The sequence below is a fragment of the Sphaeramia orbicularis genome, chromosome 6 (genome assembly GCF_902148855.1).
Source record: "Sphaeramia orbicularis chromosome 6, fSphaOr1.1, whole genome shotgun sequence".
In the NCBI taxonomy this organism is placed as follows: domain Eukaryota; kingdom Metazoa; phylum Chordata; class Actinopteri; order Kurtiformes; family Apogonidae; genus Sphaeramia; species Sphaeramia orbicularis.
Window position 1 is genome coordinate 30804359 of NC_043962.1, and position 14753 is coordinate 30819111.

Consider the following 14753-nt stretch of genomic DNA (forward strand, 5'->3'; position numbering starts at 1 on the left):
GTTTTACATGTAAAGGTTTAATGGCAAATCTGACCCTGTCACAGTCAACCCCACAGAGGTATCTGTGTGCAGCATTGCATGTACTCATGGGACAGCTTAGTGACTCTACAAATCTAAATGTCAAGGACACAAATCTAACTGATGTTATGCCATGCCTGAACAGATCTCTGTTACTTTTGTCAGTGTACATTTTGACAACATCCAAAATGGGAAAGGGACTAAATAAATCCACTCTGAATGAGAGTGAATTTAGTGGACTTCTTCTCATTAATGATTCTGCTTAAATAAAATGAGAAAAGGAACAGACAGACAGACAAGGGCTATCAATATGATGTGTATCACTCGAGGCTCTCCTGTAAACCTCCCTCCTGTTTCTGCCCGTATCCACAAAAATAGTTTGTTTCAGTTTTGACTTCAAACATGTTCACTTTGCACCATTGAAAATGTCCCCCAGAGACCTTATTCATCCTAAATGAATTTCTTTCCTGTTTCTCACCTCTTTGATGACTGAGACTACAAAACCTCTCAATTGCTGTGCTGCTGCATCTGATCCTGCTGACAAACTGCTGAAATAGCAACATCTTTTAGACTATTGTTGGATGCACAAGAGTAAAGTAGGAGGCAGAGTATGGACTGAAACTGTTTGTCAGATGTAGTACATGTGAAGATAAGGACCTCTGAATCTAACCATGGTTATCCATGTCAGTGTTCACCTTTTACTGTGTGGTAATGTCACAACACTTATTATACTTTTATTGAAAAGTAGTCATCTGGAGTCCATGTTTAACAATTTATTTGTAAAAATTGTGTCTTTAATTTTGATCAGACAAGTATATATCATATTGCATGGTCAGATAACTCTAACTGCAGTCATAGACAGCATTTTGTGTTATTTTTGAAGAGCAAAGTCATCTCCTCTACCCAACAAGAGTACAGAACAGAAAGTGGGCAAGATTTTATTAAAATGTTATTATTAATATATGATTCAATTAACCACTGAAATTACATAAATGTATCTTTGAAAACAAAGTAAACATTTCTCAAAGTATAAAGATGTTAGTTTTATTTTAGTCATATGTTGGATAAAATAGTATTTCAAAGATATAAGCACTATGTGATATACCAGATGAGGCAATATGCAGTTTCCACATACTGTCATGCAGTCGCACAGCTGAAACAACAGCTTTAATGCTTCAGTAAGAAACAAATTATATAACACTGTTTTCCACTAGATGTGATACAAAATGCTGTGCCGAGTGTAATGAGAGAGGACCCCTATTAACTGTGCCTACTTTTCTTACTAACAGATACTAACTTAAAACCTGACAATTAATTACTAAAAACATACTCTCTCTGTAACATTCTGAAAATAGTAAAAATCCACCTATATATGGGCATAGTGCCAATATAAGAATTTATCATAGATGGTAGATACTGTATGCTAAAGTTTTTATTCTGCAACTGTTTAATCATTTTTACCTTCGTATACTGTACCAGTTTGTAAAACCAAATTAGCCAATGTATAATAAGTCAAGGTTGAGGTAAAGTTTATTTATATAGCACATTTAAAACAATGCAACGTGCCCAAAGTGCTGTACAAATCTGCAGATTCAAATGCAAGATACATTAAAAACTAGTAAAAATAAGAATAAATACAAGATTAAAAATATTTTTTAAAAAAAACAAAAAACAGATACACAGTAGTAAGATAAATAGCATCTAAAAACACAACCAGAAGAATAAAACAAAGTCACACACTTGTATTAAAAGCTAGTGCAAATAGGTGCGTCTTTAAAAGAGATTTAAAGTGCTCAATTGATGCTGCACATGTGACATGTTGGGGCAGAGAGTTCCAGAGCCTTGAACCTGCTACAGAAAAGCCTCTGCCACCAAACAGATAATGTATAGTAGGAACCAAATTCTTCTTTACATACACTGTGAAGCTGAAACTTTATATTTAATGCACTCTTCACAGCTGAATAAGCCACAAGCCTATACAGTTACAGTCATGAAATAAACAATAAAAAAAACAGATTATACATGGTCTAATCTGACCTATATTTAAAGACATACACATTTGTACCCTGTACAAAAGAATCCATTAAAACATTTCTGTTGAGTTTTAATAATAACCGAATAGGCAATAGAGGATTTGAGTTGTGCTGCCTCCTGTATGAGCATGGACATCTAAATGATTAAAGTCATGTGTCCTCAGTGTGTGACTTATTAAAGCGCAATGCAATTAAACAGCCTGTCCCTTGGCTGACCAGGACCTGCACTCTTCCATGAATGAAACTGTGCATGACCATGTGGCATAAGTCAGGCGCTCAGTTCCCATCTATGGATTACAACTGATTTCAAGGCTCTTCTGGTTGCTCTATGCGCTCATTTAATGCAAACCTTAGTTTTGTCTTAGTTGTGTTAATTTACATCTACATAATGGAAAGCAGTCAACGGAAACATCATTTGGTTTTGCAATCTTGCTTGGAGCACCAGAGAGAATGCCTGATCAGTTGTGGGGTTTTGTGAGCAATATGTCTTTGCACAATCTGCTTCCACTAAATTCAAATGGAGGGCTCATATACAATTTTTATGAGAATTCTTCCAGCCCCTCAATCTGTTTTGTAATCACTACTGAAGGATTCCTGGAGCAATCTAATTTGGAGTGATCTAAAGGTTACAGGTGTAACCACGCAGCACAGAGTGCCAATGAGATAAGCCCCACTGCTGGCCATCTCTGTCTGCTGCTGGGGGCTGAGAGTCATTAAGAGTCAGGCCTCATTAGAGAGGCCATGGTGTGGTGCATCACAGACACAGCTTCCCCCAGCTTCAGCCACAGCCCTGTGTGTCTACTGTGTGAGAGGCCAGGACACGGACTTGTCAGGGGGCATGCTGGTTTCTGACAAATGGGGCAACTACCTATCAGAATAGCATAAAACATAACCCTACATCGTTTCTGTTTACTGACTGCACAGACTGTCTTTAAATACTCTCCGTATTTAGGAATCACTTAGAATTGTACTAATGATTCCCTTTCAGTTTTATGAAGTACCCTAACAACAGCACGCAAAATTGTGATTTATCTTAGTTTCTTTCAGTTTCTTTTATTCTTCTACATAAACGTCAGTTTAAAGAGACGAAACATATGCACTGGCACCAAGAGGATTGAAGTCATACTGCCCAAGAGGATGTTTATTGTTGCATTTATGGGTATTTCAGTAATGCTGACAGCATGAAGTGCAGCCAAGGCAGCAATGTCTTACACCTGATCTCAGTAAAAATGCACTCCAGGGCACTTTACTTTTTATTACACTTCAGTGATTAGGAATGCCAGTTTGACATGATCCAGCTCAGGATTAACTTCAAAATCTCTCAATCTCAGACTGGAGACTGTATGACCACGGTGCTGCTTAGTTATGGTTATGGCCAATAGTATTTCTCATTTGTCAGGAGAGACATATTGAGCACTGTTTTATACAGGAAAGAAAACTCCATCCTACTTCAGCTCTGGGCTTCTGCATATGATTTTACAATCTGAAGATGGACAGGGAGGACAGAAGACTGATGTAGAAAATTCATATTATTAGTGACATACACAGCACTCCTAGGTATGCAGTTTCCCAGGAGATACTACTGGTCACCACAGCACTTCATAAACTTTATTGTTATTACATTGTGTCAACAGTGGTACAACATATTTTAAAAAGCAACTTCTTATATTTTAATTAGGCTTTCTGTGTTATTGCAGGGGTGTATTAAACTGAAAAACCTCTCACTGATGACTTCATACAATCGGTTTTATTCACACCAAACCTGAATTAATTAGATTTTTCTCACTTTATGTTACACTTGGTGTCATTTCTAAATCTAGTCGAGGCAGTGTACAAACAAATTATTCCATACCTTATATTTAACTTTCTAAAAAGATACTTTACAATACATTATTTTGACAGATTGCAATTTCCATATGAGTCATGAATTTAGTAGGAATGTTCATTTTTGTATTTCATTTTCACTGGATTATGCGATGCCAGCTTCTGCAAGCAAGTTCCCTTATGGCTGGAGAATATGCAAATCATAGACCTCAGTATCTCTAATATCACAGTGCTTCATTTGTAATGGCATTTTGTGATACATTTTACTTTAACAACAGCAGCTCTAGCATTGTGTATACTGGACTTGGCCAAGTTGTGACTTCAATACAATTTCAATTATTTGTGCCTATTTTGCTTTTATTGGCATTATTTGTCAAAACACTGCACATGCATCTGTATTTACCCATCAAACATCACTGCTTGACTGACTCTGTTGTTGTTGGAACTAATGTTTTAGTGTTGGAGCACCCTGAAGTCATTTTAGGGATGTACAACAAACCAATCTACTGCCATGGTGATCTGTCACTAGACTAGACAAAGAATTTAGGTTTGGAGAATGGACAAGGATTTGATTGGAGAAGAAAAATGTGCAATGTTTCTGTTTTTGCACCGTTTGTACAGTTTGCACTTCAGTGTTCTGAGATGTGCAATGTAAACAGGCTCACTGCAGCCACTGATATTATTAAAATGTTCATCTTTGTTCCCAAAATTTGTTTGTTCTAAAAAAAAGTAACTTTATTGTCATAGTTGTAAGATAATTGCACATTTCCTATTTTTATTTGGAAAGTATTGTCTCAGGGAGCAGTCTTATTGAGTTTATTTGTATTGTTCAAGCAAAAATCTAAGTTATTTTTAATTTGCACTACAAATTATTCAAGGAGAAAGCTAAAAGTATTGTTACAATATGGATGTTTCTTTCAATAGAAGTTGTAATTGCACCACTGTTACAATGTTGTTGGGGTTGAGGGGGGCCTGGAGATTTTTCGTCCTCCAAAAGGGGGCCTGAGAGAAAAAGACTGAGAACCACTGCTTTACAGTCATAAGTCAAGTCATTACAGTCAACTCACATCACTATTAATCATCTTATAATGCTTCAATCTTCAGCTGTGACAGTGTTTTTGTAGGAAACCCCTCAGAGAAGATTTCAGACTCACAGCTCCTCAGCAGTGGACCATCAACAAGAGGTCTCATGAAACAGCCATAACACAAAAGTAACAACAAAACTTTCATGATTTCCACTTGGAGGCCGAAGCACCTGGGAAAATGCTGTGCGTCGTTTAACAGGAGCTTAATTCTGGCCGCATGGTTTATTCATGTGGCGACCGCTGATATCACGACTCTCATAAATCACGCAGTGCGGCATGCTGGACGTCCACGCATTCAGGCAGGGCTCACTAATCTTAACACCATCTTTCATCTGAATAACCTTGCCTTACCGCAGGGCAGGCCAACACCAGACACAGCCCATTGGAGGAAGGCTCTCCTCGTACTTTTATTTCTTTCACTCTCGGCACAAAGACTTTCTGCAGGCTGTCAGACCAGACAAATCCTGTCCTGTATGCTCCCAGGCAGGAGTCTGCCCACTGTCAACCGCAGGCAATAATGAGAAATTACTTCATGGACATCAGAGGAACTAATCTAGTCTAACGTTAGCTTTATGAATGTAGAATCAGAGACACGAGGGAGGGAAGCAGCAGAGTCGGTTGAGCCATCTGCTCAGAAGTAGTTCAAAGAAAGAGCAGAAAATGTGAAACTAATATGAGTAAACATCATCATCAAATATAGATAATAGAGTAGAGCCACAACTTTGCCCTGTGTTTTTCTTGTGGTTTTCTGGTGTCAAACATTATTGCAGTTTTTGTAATTAATTGGATTTGGATGCTAATCCACACCAAAGCCACAGTAACTCAAGTCATAAACAAGTCACCAATTACGAGCTTTAGGCTTACATTTTCCATAAAAAAACTAATTAGTGAAACAACACCACTTAATGAACCAAAATAACAATGTGCCTGATGTCACATAGCTCATCCCACTGGTTAGAATAGGCACTATGTTTCACCCCATGAATCTAATAACAAACCCCAGGCATCACACTGACAACCAAATGTGTTGCAATGCCCTCTCCTATGTCTGTCCTGTCTCTCCACAGCCTGGCTCTGGCCTCCTGCTGCCACCAGACTGGAGCACCAGTCAGCCTTCTCCTCGCACCAGTAAGGCTCTCCTTCCCCACACAAGCAATTAACCACCCTGTGACTGATTGCAAGTAATGAAAGCGGCTGAGGAACAGTTGGGCATCTTACGAGAAATTAATATCTGAATATTAGTCTGTTGAACCCTCTGCTCTCTCCCACCAGGAACAGTTTCAGCAGAGAACAAAACCAAGTCACTCTATTACTCTGCAGCTTTGGTCAAGAAAGCAGAGCCACACAATCATGCATAATAAGCAGCAGGTTATTACTGTATTTTGTGAAGTTATGGGTTCAGGAGAGCTCGAGCCAAATTCAACAGAAGGGAAGTGTGGACAGAAAAACAAATGAAAAAGGTGGAAGAAAGAAGCAAGGCAAGAAGGGACGCTAGCTGAGCAGCTCTCCATGAAATGCTGAAACAACAGCACGGCTGCCAGGGCAATTTTACACCCCAATAGTTTCACACCTCAGCCACCAACCCTTCCAACTCTGAACCTTGTGTCTTCTTTGTGTCTTCATTTATTTTGTGTCAGTGTCCAAGATGTGAGAAGCCAAGCAGTGAGAAACTCGTCCCAAATGTCGCAGGGTAAGCGGTGTGTGAAGCAGACAGGGGGAGCGAGGAAGAGAAAAGCCACTCCGCCTGGATGCACCTTGCTTTCTGTGCAGACATCTCAAAGGAGTGTGGCTCTTTTTTTTTTCTTTAAAGTACTGAACTTCACATTACTCTAACACTCTGTCTCAGTGTTACCATATAATTACAGTGCATAGAAAATGTATGTACTCTAGCTTTGGAATTTTAATCATCAATCAAGCTTTGGATAAACTCCACTGCTAAGTCACAAAAATCAATGAGTAGAGGGAGCCCTCATAAGGAGTACATGTGCACATTTAAGTGGAATTTCTCCTCTAAAAATAACCAATTAGAGGCACATATTAACTCTTTATGTTGAACTAAAAGCTTTTTTTTCCCCACACCCCTCTTAGATTAATGGTAGTATATAGCACATTAACCTTCTCTATCACTAGTCAATGACTGAAAGAGGAATGACTTACCATCATGATTATTAAATCTCAAAATATGCTCTTGCAGCTCACTAAGCAAGGCCATCATGCAACCAGGTGATCTAAAATGAGCTCCATCAACTGGATTTGCATTAAGGATGCATGCCCAATTTTTGCCACCATGACCCTTTAAATGTCCTTGAATCCACTTGAGTAAAATGCACCTACTTAGGCAGAATGCATTAAAAAAATGAGCAAAAGAGAGGAGTGCATATGACTCTTTTCAAACTGGCTGATGAATGTAGACAACGAAGACATAACATCCTGCAATGAAGCCAAAGTGTAGCTTTTAAAATACATATAGGGTCAGTAAAAAGACTGACTTTAGGAAAACCGATGGAGAAAAAAATGAACAACACAGCACAACAATCCATGCACTAAAATGCACTGTAAATAAATCATCTGGTTCATTAGAGGTCACAATGTTGATCTTGTGTTTTTATTCTTTGTAATTTGTAATGCAGGCATATAATTGTGTCATATATCACAATACCGGAAAATACCACAATACCACATATAAGAAATATAAAAAATTAATGCTCAAAGAAAAGTATTAGCCTGCAGTGACAGAAATAATAAAATATATATCATGTAATACTATATACTATGACGTTGCCTCAAATTAACAATCACACTATCACATGAGAATGTTGTGTCACATTTACTATCCAAGAACAACAAACTCTGCATTCTTTTACTTTTAAACCCTCACTACGGGGATTGGGCTACATTTTCAGTATCATCAGTGATATACTGTTGTTAATATGGTCACAAGGTGATTATGTACAATGTAAAGTACAGACAATTAACTCAACCACAATCTGAACATGAGCAGGGTAAAAAAAAAAAAAAAAGGGACAACTGAGTTGAAATAAGAAAAGCAGCATAAATTCGATTGAATTATTTCAACTACAAAAAAATGATGTTGAGCCAAAAAAAAGGTACTTTTCATAATAATGTCTACGTAGAAAGACAAACACATTGTATCAAACTCTTTAATTTCACAATTGTATCGCATTAAAGTTCACACCCAGATTAAAAACCACCCCCTATAAAATCATCCCAATCATTTTCTAACTATATATTTTTGGTATCCTCAAGATAATCAGGTTAAAGTCTCCTTGAATAAATAACAATGTTACAACAAACAACTTTAATCCACTATAAGTACTTGAATACAATACCTTGTCTATCTATAAAAGGTCAAAAAACTATTCAGGCACAAGTTTTGAAGTCGAGTGGTACTTTATAAGTGATCACATTGACCAAATATTTTCCTGATCGTTAAAAACTTATTTATATTTCCATAAAGTAGCAGCTCTGATGGTGTGGGGCTATTCTGTAAACCACTCCAGGAAGACAGGGCACCATACCACAAAGCTTTTGCTTTTACCTGAGTCTGCTCTGACCCTGGGGACCACCATTTGTACATGTATTTTTCAGACCGTATTGATTTTGGTTTGGAGCACATATATGTTAAGATAAAATAAAGCTATTAAAGCCTTCTGGTGAAAACTATACTTTTTCATATTGTACTATATATATATATATATATATATATATATATATATATATATATACACATATATACATATATACATATATATATATATATATATATACATACACACACACACACATATATATATGTATATGTATGTATATGTATGTATGTATGTATTGAAATGCCATTTTTTCCCATATTGTGCATCCTTATTCTCAACCATGCTTGGTTCTGAGTTTTTTTTCCCACCTCTATTCCATTACTCTCCCACCCTGTCAGGGCCTAATGCTAAGGCTGGCGGTGCCAAGTATTTGTGCCCTGACCTTCTGCTCTCTAGATGGGTCTGAGTGTGAAAGCATCACCTGTGAGAGGCCAGGGGAGATGGGACACTTGGTGGCTGGTGTATTATTCATGAGTTGCCCCTGTTGAGTGGGCAGTTATTCAGAATCCAAATCCCAGATGTGGTTCAATCTGTGCTCCATTCACTGTCCTGACTGCCGGCCATTGATCACAAGCTAGGTACCCGGGTGCTGAATAAGCGCAGGGCTTTATGTTATAGGGCTCAAAGCACCTCACTGATAACACAAAGATCCATCACTGGGCATTGGAAAAAGGCCAGGTTTTACTCACTGGAGCTGATGGTACAGGATGCAAGATGCATCTACAACATTTATTAAACACGAGGAGCACAGCATGTGGCTGAGCTGTGCCAGTAATGTGTTATAAGTCAGACATCCATGCGATGTAGCAATGGAGCTGAGCGTATGCAGGAAGGCATCTCTGCTTCTGGAGCAAATTTCACTTCCACGGAAATCAGCTACACTATGATTTTATTTATACACTCCAAGAAGCACACAGAAAATACACACTCACATATACACACAAGGAAACAGAGAGGAAAAAATACTATGATGAGGTCCCTCCCTGAAAGGTGCCAGAGGCAAGGTATCACACTCTAATAGGCATCACACTATTAATGGACAGTTGAGCACTGTGAGTCATTTGTCCACTTTAATCATCAATCACATACAGGCAGCCAAATGTGGCATGACCACAACTCTTTTCTGTCTGCATTTATCAGGATGGTAATCATCCATCATAGATCATTTTGCAAAATAACTGTATAGTATGAAATGTGAATAACAATTAGCACGTCTGCGAGCTCACAGAGACATGCAGTACTCACACTGGTACTTCACCGAAACACCTACGTAACAATCGTGTGACCACTGGAGATCATGTTCATGTTAATTACATTTTCTGCTAATATCAGGGTTAAACCTGAGCTAATTTAGTTTGTTTATTTATCTTTCAGAACCCACACACTCAGTCTATCTTTTGTTAGATTTGATGGTTGATTTAAAAAAAATGAATTATAAATAATAAATTCAATATTTTTTATGAAGGGGGAGTACATAAACTTTTAATTAATTCAGGTCTCAGTCAAACTGTTCACCATTTGGTTTTTAACATCTATTTAATAGAAAGGTTTTTTTGCTGTTTTTATTACATCATTTATGTATACTATGAATCATTTTCACCAATGTGAATAAAATAAATTACAACCTTTTTTACAGACTTCAGTCATTGTTGTACATTCCTAGAGAACAGTCAAATTTACATTAAATATTAAATGATGACAATATTTGAATTCTCTACTAAAAACATCAGATGATCAGATTTATGTGATTTCTCCAGAGTCTGCACAAGGGGTTAAGTCCTTTTACGCTCCATATTAACTAATAATAAGAATTAGGACCACTCATCTGCAAATGTAAAGGAGTGAGTAAACTATGCGTAAAAATCATATCCCTGAGACAAGAATGGGTTTTTGCTGTCTAAGCCGTAATGATGAATAATAGCCTTATCAACAAAGCACAACACATCCGAACACGCTGAGATCATATCACTGCTCATTTCCTCAGCTTATGTGTTTCCTGTATCTCTGGTGAAAAATGTGTTGTATGCTTCCCTGTTCTGTAACTGACAGTCTAGTCATGTCCAAAGATGTGGTCTTTATGGCAGCGGTCTTTTCACAAAACAAGTCAGAGAAAGTGGCAGGTGCAGGCAGATGCATCAGCAGTATTTGCAAAAAGTCACCAGATTCCCACAAGGGACATGCTTGTCATTAAAACAAACAAGAAAAGAACTGATGAGTGCATTAATCAGAACACGGCCAAGCTTCAGTGGTGAGCTGTACTCCATGGCGTTTCTCCCCAGGAGTCGCTGTACCTGAGGGAGGGGGGATTAACACAGCTCCACGCTGGAGCTCCTGTATCTGAAATCTGCCTGAGCTCATCGTTTTTGCTCTCTGCTAAGAGGCTGTGGCTGAATATCTGGCTCAGGCAATCTATTCCCCTGTAGAGTGTTGGCTGACCGACATCAATGCCATGCATTGTCGAATTATTAATTAAATGCATGCAAGCATAATCAGATGCAGACATGGTCAGACCTTTGGGACAGCTAACATAGAATTGAAGCTGAATCTAAATTGCAGATTTTTTCTTATTTTTCAATGCCAGCTAGCTTTGCTGTTTTCAGGGTGAAGTCCTGTGGCCTTTAAAATTTAGCGTTACTTCGCACTTTAACTTTGGTGTGATGCACAACATGTATGACCATGATTTTCCTACAGTGTCCACCTGCAGAAATTAAATAGTAGTTGGAAAAAAACACAACTGCTTTAATGTTTACATACACAGGTAAGAGATGAGATGTGGGTGTATCCTAAGATAGAGTGTTTTATTCCTTCCCCACAGACCTGAAAAATGTAAATGCCACAGCTTTCAAAAGTAAAGTCTAGGTCCTGCCTCCATATATTTCATTAACTTTTGCTAATGTAGCTGCTTTGGCTCCAGGGTATTTGTTCAATGTTCAATGCACTTTTGCTGAAATAATAAGATCTATCAGTCAACACCAAGCAAAAACAGCTTAATTTGCAGAATAAAGGTCATTGGAGCTCTTACTTTTGAAGGGCTCTGACACCAAACAGTTTTAAGAAACAACAAACTTCAGATCAAACCCAGCCATGAAATATTGGAAATGCTGCATACTGAAGTGTTCACATATAGCATTTAAGATCAGTGTTAAGTTAAAAAAACGCTGAGTTGACTACTATGATTTGCAGACTTACAAAACGGACCTTACCTACTCATTATCCTTGAGTACCCTTCACAATATGTAGTGTACATGCTGCTGTTCACACGGCCAACAGCGTATCTGCCCTTTGGGGAAAATGGTTTTAGACATATGAGCAGATTAATGTTTTCACATACTTTAACTGAGTTGTGATTAAGTGAATATTGACCTTGCATGCATGAGTCCAAACCAAGAGCGGATCGAGTACTAATTGCATTTACTGAAAAATAAAAGATGTGCATCCTCTATAGCAGACTTGCATTGTAATCACACATTTATCTTATATTCTTCCATTATTTCCAATATGCATCATGAGTGACTGTTCCTGCCATGGAAAGTGTTTCAGTCCCAATTTGCCAATAGAATATGTCCTTCAGAAGCGAGAAAGCTGTCAGCCATCCACGGCCATACGCTCTCATTAATCAGCACTAATTAAATGTATTGATTGAGGCAAACATCAGGATTTCCAGTTGAAAGGTTTTACTAGACTGTAAAGTGCACACAACAAAACAAACTCCACCCGGTGTGCAAGCCACTCGTGTGCCCTTGAAGGATCCCTTGCTTTGAAAGAGCTCCGAAAATAAGACAAAGATGTGTCTGCTCACTTCTCATTAAATAATGTCAAAACTCACAGTGTCTCAGTGGTAAATGTTGTCCTTGGCTGAGAGCTGAAGCCACTGAAGCTGAACTGAGTATCAGTTTGTTTTCTGACAGCATGACCTCTCATTGGTAAAAAAAAAAAAAAAAAAAAAAAAAAAAAAATGAAATCACTAAATCACAGCTTGAACCCACCCTAAGTCTCCAGACCCACCAGATGATATAAAAAGAAACTTAGAGAAAAGAGGTTCTGATAATTATCCATTTTCTTAAGAGGGGAAATAACTACTACGGTAGTTTCAAGCAAATGTTATTACTGAGGCTCACAGAGATGACTGTATGTGAATCCAGCAATCAAGAAATTTAACCACCACGTAATTCTGCAAATAAATACAACAATATGACACGTGTTTGACAAATGTCAGTGTTTATGTGAATTAAAGTGTTTAAATGAGCAAAAAAATGGAACAAAAAAACTCATTATGAAGGCCAATTAATCTGATAACCCATATGAAAAAAGACATATTTGGAATGTACATAAAATGTTTCCCTACCTACACAGATGTTATAAAGTAATTATAATGTGAAAGTGACACAGCTTGCATTACAGGGTCTAATAATGTATGTATTAATTAATGTATTCAATTATCTGTTTTAGTGGGGAAAAAAATAGCTTTGACTGTACATCCAAGCACTGAACCTCTTGGTACATGTAAGAGACAATCATTTAAAAGTTAATTTGCATTATGTAAGTTATTTATTTGCATATGTGAATGTTGTGTTTATATTTTTTGTATGATAAAATGTGAGGCATCAAAATTAGAGCATATGTATGTAGCCATTCTGTAATTGAATAAAATTAATAAATACAGTTCTTGATACATAATGTCATCAAATTAGGATAAAGAAAATGCAGAATTTATTTTTTGCTTGTGCGAGGACTGGAAATGCCACATGCATCAGTCTTCAGGTCAAAACAAAACCTACATCGCTCAAGTGCCAAGTTGCATTTACAATAAATGACTTTATGACAAATGGCTATAATGCGGGGAACCCATGCAGAGATTGGGCTACAATGTATGCAGCTCCAAGAGTGCAAAAAACCAGTAGCTACCAAAATGTAGGGTTCCAGTAGTGTCAAATGAGAGAGGAAAATGTGTGCCAGCATGTTTACAGCTCATATATCTGACAGTGATTTGATAAAAATCTTTAATTTTCCAAAAAGCTCCTTGGTCTGTTTATTTTTCTACAAAGGAGATCAACACCAGTAATGATTCCATTATTAAACCATGGTGCAGATCTGCTCATTGACTAATAGACTAATGCAAGTTTAATCAGCTGCTGTTGCTTGCACTCTGTTGTCATCTAGTGGCTTAAAAACGACATAGCACAGTACATGTCATATATTGTCTAGACCGAATTAAAATGTTCATCACTGCTGCTGAATTCCCTCCCCATCCTTGACTTTGAAGGACAAACATTATCTTAAATACTAATCCAGGAAATCCATCTGAGACTCACAGAAATAAATACTGTGAAGCAGTTCTATGTGTGCAATAGTGGTGTTTAATACAACCTTTACTGGGAAACTAAATAATTAAAGATGATAAGCTTCAGTCAACAAACTTAGAGCTGCCGCCAAACATTAAAACTGGAGAGAAAACCATATGGGTGCATGGATGATCGAAACTTGTCCTGGAGCAGTTCATATAATCTGTTTATGCATCCTGTAACACACTTCCAGATCATTAGCATTCACTGCATTACAAACCTCTGGATCTTCAAACTAATAGTTTTTCTGGCAGAACATGCAGCTTATTCAAAAACAATACATGACTGCAGTAGATTATAAAACTCCTCGGGATGATACAGCCCTTTTCTTTGGCACAGCACATACATTTCCATGGGATAGACTCGCCAATAGCCTAATTAAATAGAAAGCACAATTTGTCACGTCAACCAGCCAACAGCAGCGCTTTCCAAACGCAGGAAGGCTGCGTCCCAACTTATCATCAACACAAACAAAATAAAGCCACGTATTATTTTTCAACATCTGCAAAGCTGATTACTCTCATAGACACTCTGCCTGCTGGTGGGGACATGTCTGCTGCAGAATCATGAGGCTCCTGTGCACATTAAATCAAGCCTTTTGTCGATTTTCAGGGAAAATGCGATTGAACTCACCCTAGAAGACTTGAGATTTAAAGTTATCGCCTCTGGGAAAACGGATTTCATCTGGTCCAGTGTGTAGCCAGGTCTTCCATGTCTGCACAAAGTCAGAACCCAGGCAGGTGAGCGCAGGTACTTGGTGGAGTTGACAGTGATGTGGAGTGAAACGGAGCCCCACGGTCTGAACTCAGGTGAATGAGAGGAGCTGATGCTGCCTCTCTC

The 14753-nt window shown here is 37.9% G+C and overlaps 1 protein-coding gene across 1 annotated transcript in view; it reads right to left on the reverse strand.

Moving 5' to 3' along the window:
* Positions 1 to 14753, reverse strand: part of megf11 (multiple EGF-like-domains 11) — an 84787-nt gene extending 70034 nt beyond the window's left edge. The window contains exon 1 of the mRNA XM_030137543.1: positions 14547 to 14753. The gene's annotated coding sequence lies outside the window, so the exon portion shown is untranslated. The remainder of the gene's footprint in view (positions 1 to 14546) is intronic.